This window comes from Eschscholzia californica, unplaced genomic scaffold, assembly GCF_041429995.1.
Source record: "Eschscholzia californica isolate CP2 unplaced genomic scaffold, dmEscCali1.0.p SCAF_1, whole genome shotgun sequence".
Taxonomy (NCBI): Eukaryota; Viridiplantae; Streptophyta; class Magnoliopsida; order Ranunculales; family Papaveraceae; genus Eschscholzia; species Eschscholzia californica.
The window spans coordinates 24,182,016-24,190,745 of record NW_028238198.1 but is presented as its reverse complement, the minus strand read 5'-3'; positions in this window follow the sequence as shown (position 1 = coordinate 24,190,745).

The following is an 8,730-nucleotide window of genomic DNA, read 5'->3' as shown; positions in this document are numbered from 1 at the left end:
GCTCATTATGGTATGACACTAGCACTTTAGGGTAAGATCATTAGTGAAGGGGCCTTTAGCTTTTACAAGAACGTATTTACTTGATTCATTATGTGTTGACATGCTTAAACCCTTTACTATGTGAACTATGCTTATCTATGATTTGGATGTTGGACCCTTGTGTCTCAGGGGACTCGATGTTTGTGGGTATCATCTATGGAAACCCTCACGAGACAAAACTCGTCCTCTAGGGGTAACCTAGAGGTTTAAAGGCTTGTTGCATACGCTAAATGCAACCGGGATGCATCCGAAAGTGAGTTAGGCTTTTATTTTGTTTTATTTGCTCGAGGACTAGCAAAGTTTAAGTTTGGGGATCTTGATGTGACATGAAAATGTCACATTTGGAGAGCATAACTTAGACTAATTATTCCTTTTCGAGTGTTATCAATAATATTTTATGTGTTTTTCATGTTAGGTACCATATTTGGAATAAAGAACTTAATTCGGAATAAAAGGAGCGAATTATCACTATCATTTCATGTGTCGAAAATGAGAGAAAAAGACTTCAAGCAAATCAAATGACAAGTATAGTCAATGACGAGTCCGACGGTGAAAACGGTATTCAATTTGGAGTTCGGACGGGGAAGATATGAAAGAAAGAAGTCCGAGGGTATTCTAGTCCTTTGTGAGAATTTGAAGATGTAGAGACAAGAAATATTAAGAGAAGAAGAATTGTGTGGATATTTTATGGGCACCCATTTGTGGTCTAAAGACTTAGTCAAGTTTGACTAAGTCTAGGGTTTGACTCAAGTTAGAGAAAGGGGGGTCAAAAATCTACTATTCATCTTCTTCTTCAATCATCTTCTAGCTTAAGGAAGAAAGATGAGAGGCTAGGGTTTCAAGTTTGGGAAGTTCAAGGGTTTAGAGAGTTAAGAGAAGTTTGAGAGAGAGAAAAAGAGAGGAAGGAGAAGGAGGAGTGCCGGCCAAGCAAGGCCGGCCAAGCTCAAGGCCGGCCAAGCTTGGCCGGCAGCAGCTCGGGCTGCATAGAGCAGCTGGGGCTGCTCGGGAAACAGCAAGAGCAGCGCTGCTCGGGAAGCCGGCAGCAGCATGCTCGGGCTGGAGCAGCAGGCCGGAACGGGAGCAAACACACAGCAGCTGCTCCGGTTGCTCACCAGCTCGGGATGCCACTTTCATGGACGGCAGCAGCTTGGCGCATGTGCACGGGATGCTCGGACAGTACACGGGATGGCTGCATATGCTCGGATTTGAGCTATTTGGCCGGATTTCTTGATTTTTGGCCGGAACCCTAGCTTTCTTTTGTCGGATTTTTCATGGTGTTCCGGCAACTTTCTTGATCCGAAACCTTAGGGCTTTTACTCCCCATGTCTTGATCTATCTTCCCATGTAGTTTGATTTGATTTTGGGTGAAAAATCTTTAGAGAGAGAAAGCTTGATGAAGCTTTAATGGAGGTTGTGTTCTAAATGGAGAAGATGATGGTGGTCGCTATGGGGAGATCTGATTTTTGCTCGGGGACACCCAAAGTGCACTCTTAAAGGGAAATCCAGAAAATTGCTACGGGGAGATCGACTACACTTAGAGACTCATTCTTTTCGACGAACCTAGCCTCGAGCCACATCGAAAAAGGGGGAATCTCTCACCATTTCCTTTCCATTTCTTATTCAATCACCATGTTTGGCTAACTTTAGTTTGTCGATTATATGAGATGAAATGTGATGAATTCGTGACTATGTTTAATATGATTTGATGTTTTGATTATAAATTGATGTTCATTTATTTCGATTATCGTTTTGATCGTATTTTCATGTGTCTTGTCAAGCACTTCGCATAGTTAATAGACGAAACGAAGTATTCGATATCGATCGTAGTCTAAGTCATAATTTCATGTGTCTTGTCATGCACTTCACATAGTTAAGCGACTAGACGACACTTTCGATGACTCGGGATTAACTGTTTTAGACGTTTGTTTGACTAAGTATGATCTCTGGATATACATAGTACTTAGAGACATCTACTTTAGGAGTCGAATATCGATTATACTTAGGAACATTAGATCGGACTACACGTAGTCGTAGGTTTATCATTATGGATTCCCGGACTTCGACACCTCTCTCGCTTATTTGTTGCCCGAATTGAGTCTTACCGTCTCCCGACTCTTGTTCCTCCGACACTTCTCTCGAATCTCTCTCGCCCGTTTACTTTTGATTATTAGTTAGTTTATTTGCTTTATTCTTTTGTTTCTCAATCAATCATCAAAACCCCCATGTTATCTTGTTTCTTTTCCGTTTTTGTCTAAGTTAGCTTTTAATATCTAGACGAGGGATAAGACCCTTCGGTATCCAAGCTACCTTCCTATCCTTGGATCGATCCCGGCTTTGCCGGATTACTACTTGATACCTCCGCTTGGGTGTGCAACCTTTTCGGGTGCATCAAGAAACAGTTGGCTGCTTCTTGGCAGACCAACTAATGGGATTTCCTGCTAGATAAATGACCCAACCACCTGTGGTACGACTATCAAATGAGCTCCCAGCCCAGTCAGCATCAGTAAACACATCCTTATTGAAAGTTGAAGACTTGGAAAGTCGAATTCCAAATTGAATTGTACCCTTAAGATACCTTAAAATCCTCTTTGCTGCTTGGTAATGAGCATTAGTGGGTCTGTGCATGAATTGACGCACTTGCTTGACAGCAAAACTAATATCAGGTCTTGTCCATGTTAGATATTGTAAAGCTCCTACAAGACTTCTATAAGAAGTAGGATCAGCTAGAATATCATTATCATATGGAGCCAGTTTTGAAGAGACAGTAAGAGGGGAAGAACAAGGATTTGCACCATCCATTTTAGTCTTCTGAAGAAGATCAATAACATATTTGGACTGAGTGAGAGTAATACCAGATGTATCTCTAAGAACCTCTAATCCCAAGAAATAATGTAGAGGACCCAAGTCTTTCATAGAAAATTTAGAGTGAAGTTGAGTGATCACACTGTGACAGATCTCTGATGAGCATCCTGTGATGAGAATGTCATCAACATATACCAAAATATAGACCAGATGACCTTGATGACTATAAATGAATAAGGAAGAGTCAGAACTTGATTTAGAAAACCCAATTTCGAGAAGATTATCAACTAATTCTTCATACCAAGCTCTTGGGGCTTGTTTAAGTCTATATAAGGATCTATGAAGTTGACAGACATAGTTGGGTTTAGTGGAGTCTTGAAAACCAGGTGGTTATGTCATAAACACAGTTTCTTTCAAATGTCCATGAAGGAATGCATTGCTTGCATCAAATTGTCTGACTTTCCAATCATTTTGAACAGCTAGATTGAGAAGAACTCTAATGGTAGTAGGTTTGGCTACTGGACTAATGGTTTCTGTGAAATCCACCCCTTCCCTTTGATGAAAAACTTTAACAACTAGTTGAGCTTTATACCTTTCAATTGAACCATCAGAATTTTGCTTAGTTTTAAACACCCATTTGCAACCCACTAAGTTTTGATCAAAAGAAGGAGGAACAAGAGACCAAGTTCCTGACTTTTCAAGAGCTGCAAACTCATCACACATATCAGCACGCCACTTGGGATCCTTATTGGCTTGGGTGAAACAAGTGGGAGTAGGAGGTAGAGCAGTGGCTAATAGAATAGGAGATATAGGATGAAGTGTGGATATGTGATAAGCTTTAGGTTTATAGATGCCTGACTTGGCTCTTGTTTGCATAGGATGGGTGGACCTAGAGATAGGTACAATAAGTGTAGTTCTAGGGAGAGAAACATGCTCAGAGGGTTCAGTAGATGGAGAATGATCAATAGGTGTGATATGTTCAATAGGTTTGGGATGCTCAATAGGTGTGGTATGCTCAATAGGTGTGGGATGCTCAATAGGTGTGGTATGCTCAATATGCTCAATATGCTCAATATGCTCAATATGGTCGATAGGTGTGACAGGTGCACTAGGTACAATATGCTGGATAGGTGCACTAGGAGCAATAGGTGTAGGATGCTCAATTAAACCATTAGGTGCAATAGGTGCAGTTGGTGAAGGAACAAGATAAAAAGAAATGTTAGCATAGGGAAAGGAATACTCATTGAACACCACATGTCTAGAAACAAAAACTCGACCAGACTGAGAGTCAAGACACCTATATCCTTTTTGAGCATCACAGTAGCCAAGAAAGATGCACTCTTTGCTTCTTGGAGCAAGTTTATGTGATGAATTAGGTCGAAGGCAATGAAAACATGCACACCCAAAAACCTTTAGAGATTGATAATCAGGAGAATCATTATAAAGCTTCTGATAATGAGAAGAAAACTGAATAGACTTAGTTGGAAGTCTATTGATCAAATAATTAGAAGTTTTGAGAGCTTCTAACCAGTTTTGTTGAGGAAGTGAGGATTGAATTAGTAAAGTTCTAGTGACATCAAGTAAATGATTGTGCTTAGCTTCAACCATACCATTTTGCTCAGGAGTATGTGGACAGGTCATTTGATGACTAATGCCTGTCTCTTGAAGAAAAGATTGAAAGGAATGATGGAGAAACTCACCTCCTCCATCTGTTCAAATGGTTTTGATTTTCAACCCAAGTTTGTTCTCAATGTTGTTTTTAAACATAGTAAATGTATGTCTGAAATCATACTTTGTAAATAAAGGGAACACCCAACAGAATTTGGACCAATCATCAATAATATTCACATAGTATTTGAAACCACTTACAGATGAAATAGGAGAAGGACCCCATAGGTCTATATGTAATAGCTCAAGAGGTACAAGTGATGAAGTACAAGAAGATTGAAAAGGTAATTTCTTACTTCTCCCTAGTTGACAGTTAGTACAAAATATTGGTTTCATGGTTTTATTAGAAGATAAAAGTACATCTTTCAACCTTTGAAGGGCTTGAAAGGAGGGTTGTCCCAGTCTTTGTTGCCAAAGAGATTTATCAGATTTTTGAGCACTGAGAGCTTTATTTTGAAATTGAGAGGATAGGTCAATGGGATATAGACCAGCTTCACATGGCCCTTTGAAAAGTGTCTGGGTTGAGAATAGGTCCTTCACACAATAACCAAAAGGATCAAAAGTTAAAGAACATTGGTTATCTGTGGTAAATTTATGAACAGACAGTAAGTTGTGAGAAGCATGAGGGACTCTAAGTATATTAGAAAGCTTAAAAGAATGATAATTCTTAACAAATGAAGAGGTGCCAATATGGGTAATAGACATACCTTGGCCATTAGCAGTAGCAATCTTCTCTTGGCCATGAAAATCAGTAGGATTAGTAATTTGATTAATATGTGGAGTAATATGATTCGTGGCTCCAGAATCAGCATACCATGGATTATGACCAAATATATTAGCAGATGCTAGCATGGCTGCAAGATTATTGGGTGGTGCACGACCTTGATAAGAGAAATTGATACGATGATAACACTCCATGGCTGTATGCCTAATTTTGTGACAAATTTGGCATGTTGGTCTCTCATTTGAGGAAGAAGAAGAATCCTTATTCTGATTGTACTGTGAGTTGTGTCTACCATTACTATAGTATGATCTACCTCTTCCATTAGAAGAACGACCAATCCAGAAGAATTATAACCTCTTCCATATCCTTGACCTCTACCTGAATTAGGTTGATGTTGAATCAACAAAGCTTGATTGTTAATGACCTGTTTCCTCTTGAGTTTTTCAGTAATCATGATTTCTTCACTAATGAGGAGATTGTGAAGTTCAGCTATAGTAACAGGAGGATTACGAATTCGTGTAGCAGAAGCAAATGAATCGAATTCAGGTGGTAAACCTCTAAGAATAGTAACAATGATTTCATTTGTACTAGCAGGACTACCAGACGCTGCTAATTTATCACATATCTTCTTGATTTGACCTAGAAATTCAGGAATAAAGAGATTACTCTTTTTGCACTCTCGTAATTGATCTTGAAGTTGAATTATATGAGCAGTTGATGAAGTAGAGAATGATTCTTCAAGATTATTACACAAATCTTTAGATGTAGAATTACCAATCACATATGGTATAACCGAGTCTGATAGCGTAAAATTAAACCAAATAAGTAGGTTTTGATCTTCCTCAACCCAGTCGATATAGTCTTGATTCACTATATTATTGATTTGTTGATTTTCATCAACAAATTTTGGAGAACAAGCCTAGAACCATCAATTAAATCCAGAACTTTGTACTTTCGCAAAATTGGAAGAAACATGGCTTTCCAAGTCAGATAATTATCGGCTTGAAGCCTAATTGGGACCGCATTTCCCATGGAGTTGATAGAAAGAGATGTTATTTTAGGTGTTTCCATCTTTGATTAGTAGAAATTGCAGGTTTAAAGCAACAAGAAGAAGAAGAAGCAGTCGATGAAGATGATGATTTTAGAGAGAGAAAGTTCGTTGTGATCTTTTAGAGAGAGAGAGAGAGAGAAAAGGAGAGACCTAGGCTCTGATACCATAATCGATTTCATTTCACTTAAATCTTACAAACTTATTACATGAGTTTATATAGAAGATTAACAAGGGAAAAACGAAATCAAAAGAGGAAAATAGTTTGTTAGAAAACGGTTGGAGTTTGTTGTAACCGAAACTAACTACCCTAACAACTCTAGGGTTATGATTCTATGCTTGTCTTCATGATCCAGTACTTCGCGCTGCTAGATAAGCTCTATTACACTTCTATTAGCCTATTAGGGGCTGGTTCAATGTCACTTTTGGCCAAATGGGCTTGAAAAGATTATGAAATAGAGAAGTACTTTAGTGATGCAATTACACTTAATAAGTTTCATTCCCATTATTAATTTTTTAGATTACTATTAGTTCAATGAAAAAGAATAATTATAGTTTCATATTTTAGAAAATATTTTGTGTAAGAAGACTTTGCTGGGATTAGTAGGCACTTTGTGGTATATTTTCTAGTATTTGTTGAACTGTGGGATCATCCAATCGATGTAACCAGAATGGGAGATGCTAGAATTACAAAGGATTTTGACAAAAGAAAGTTCCCAGCTGATGTGGCGGTTGTGATATTCATCTCTGAACGGCCTAGATTTGGTCAAAGTTTCAAACCACAACCGCCACATCAGTAAGGAACTTTCTTTTGTCAAAATCTTTTGTAACTTTAGCATTTCCCAACCAGAATATGCATGGCAACCCCAAGCCTAGCCAAAGAAAGACTAGGGTCCCTACAATACAATTCACTAACAATAGTCAAATTATAGATAGATCGAATTCAATGAAATACCATTGACCAGTTAAATACTAACTGGATAAAACCTCCTTTTAGGCCACCAAATTTAAAGACGACAACTCCAAAAAGTGTGTACAGAATTATGCTCAACCGAAGGTTGCCCTGCATAATAAAGATTAATTAATTAACCCTAACTTACAATTTACCCACTCATTATCATATGTCTTCCTGTTTATCTAGATACATAATAATGCTTTTCACATAACTGCATATTATTATAGTAGTTCAATGTCAATTTTTTTTTATGAGATATATAAAGATCAAACAACTACAAAATTCTTACATGGAGGAACTACTTAATTTAAAGTAGAGATAAAAGGTGGAGTTACATTCCATATTTTCTTCTGAAGATTTTTCTTTCCCCATTTAGTTAGAGCATCCGCCTTAGAGTTGCATTTTCTGGGAGCAAAAGTGAATTTGATATCTATGAAATGCTGCTTGATTTTAGAATCTCTGAGATGATTTGTTTAGACTGCCAATGAATTCCATCGCATTGACTATTGATGTGCTTGATTTTTGATTGTCGCTTTAGATATGAACATGCTGTTTTTTGAAGTTGGATTGCCCATAAGATGCCGTAGTGTATAGCTAGACATTCGCATTCTTCTGCATTTTGTCCTCTAACTGTGTCTGCTACCGCTATGATAAATTGTGCCTCGTCATCGTGAATAATGCAACCTATTCCTGCCAGTTCCGCGAGTTTTCGTAAAAGAAGCGTCTACATTGATCTTAAGAAATGATGTCGATGGAGGTCTCCATTGTTGTTGCCGTGGTTTATCTTGCTTTTATTGGTTAGTATGAATTCAATTTTGAGTGGTGTGGTTGTCGTTGTGTTGATTCGGTTGATCATCTGTATGAGAGTTTGTTTCTGAGTGGTGAAGCAATTTTCACACCTAGATTTCCAGATAAACCATATATTTAGCATATAAATTAGTTAGTTCCTCGTCTAGTTCTCTCCATTGATGTATCCATTGCCCTACCGTGGTTAGTTGTTCTGTTCTAACCTGAAAGTGAAACCAAATAGCTCTAGTGTAGTTGTAGTGTAACATAACATGGTCTAAAGTTTCTGTATCATCACAATTAATACATGTATAGATATTACCAGTATAACTACCAATTTTGTCCCTAACTGGTAGACTGTTCCCACGACATTTTCATAGGAATAGTTTTATGCGTGATAATGTATTTAGATTCCATATAAAGAACCAATGAGTGGAGTCGTTCATAGGCCTATTGCTTCCTGTTCTCAGATAATTATACATGGATTTGATCAAAAAATTGCCTGATTTTATGAGAGTCCATTTTGCTGTGTCCTCCTTATCAGTCTGCAAATTAATGCTTAAAATCGCATTAGAAATATCACTATCAAAACAATTATTAATTAAGTTAATATTCCAAGTGTTATTAATAATGAGTTGGGCCACTCAGTTAAGACTAGAGTTGCGTTGATTTGTCAATGGGGGGGGGGGGGGGGGGGGGTTGTTCGGG